Source organism: Arachis ipaensis, chromosome B05 (assembly GCF_000816755.2).
Source record: "Arachis ipaensis cultivar K30076 chromosome B05, Araip1.1, whole genome shotgun sequence".
Taxonomy (NCBI): Eukaryota; Viridiplantae; Streptophyta; class Magnoliopsida; order Fabales; family Fabaceae; genus Arachis; species Arachis ipaensis.
In genome coordinates, this window is record NC_029789.2 from 144,320,127 (window position 1) to 144,321,772 (window position 1,646).

Consider the following 1,646-nt stretch of genomic DNA (forward strand, 5'->3'; position numbering starts at 1 on the left):
CTGCTCTAGCAAATTGGCAAATTTATAGTCTAAAAAGTAATTGTTGGAAGAAACTTAATCTTGAAATGACTGAAAAAGGAGGTTTTGGACCTAAACAAACACTTTCGTTGTGCATGTACATGTAATATTTTATTCAAATTAAAGGTTCACTATTTGCTATTATTAATATATATTTATTTTTTTAGAATCAATAATTGATCCCTATTTTTCACACTAAGATAATAATAATAACTGGATACAAGCAAATATTACAAGAGTATTTTAATAGAATATTTTTTTGCATAAAGTAGTACCCTGTTTGTTTTTTAGGACATGCGATATATCTGACTCTATTAATATTGAGACACAAGTGAACCTCAAATAATAATACATCACTCTAAAATTTTATACACACAAGTTAGAACTCAACCTGACCAATTTTAGTCTTTATTGTATTAATATTGCTAACATGATTATAAGTTGTAGTTGCATCAGGACCTAATTCAACATTTTTGAATACGTTCCAGATATCCAATTTATTTTTAAGAACAATGACCAATCTAAAATATTGAAATTGATTAAACTTAGCAAGCTACAAGTTTTATATTTGTTTCATTCATCTTCCCAAAATTGCCTATTGCGTGTTTTGTTATTTAGATTTGGCCAATTAATCATAAATTGAGGTTCCAAATTTGTTATTTATGAGAATAAACTACAAAAAATAATTAATAATTAATTTATTAAATAATAAGATAAATAAAAACGGATAAAATCTAATTAATTAGCTTACTGGCCTTGCTCGAAATTTATTGTTTGTTGGAGAATAATTTAGTGACCAAAGATAAAATGCATTTGTGAGACACAAATTGTGTATTGTGAAATTCCACTTTGAAGATTGTGTTGTTAGTTTTTTAGATACAACATTGATAAGCAGAAAAGATGTTAACCATTGTTAGATCAATTTAAAGAAAAGGCTTAATTATAATGTGCATAAAAGAAAATAAAAACAACTATGATCTTTGGAATATGGTTCCATCAATAGTAAAGATATTTTTTCTGTTTAATTTTATTCTTTTTTTTATTATAATATATAGTTCTTATATTCTCTTAAAATTATTATTCACTTCTGTTTCATTGTTGCTAATGTACTTATTGATTTTTTTTATCAAATATGAAATGAAATTTTGATTTTCTTATGCATGTGAAACTAAATAGCGAAAAAAAAATCCAATTTGAAAGAAAGATAATAAATGATGAAGAAGTTGTGATATTTTAAACAAAATGTTTGATAATTAAAAAAATTAGATAAAAATAGTCATAATTTATTTTGTTTAATATTTATTAATTAGTGTGATAATTAATAAATATTGAAAATTCTGACTATTTTTTTTATTCTAATATTACCGTATTTTAAAAAACAAAAGAGAATTACAATGCTTTAAGAATGAAATAAGTGATATTGTCAAATTGTATAAAATAATCTTTTATGTAAAACAGTATAGATTCTAAATAAAAAATTGAACAAAATTAACTTTAACATATGTTATGTTTAATATATTAATAAATTAATTAATTATGTTTTGTTGTAAAATATAACACTAAAAATTATAAACTTCCAATAATTAGTAACTAATTAATTAATAAATTAATTATTATTTAAAAAAATA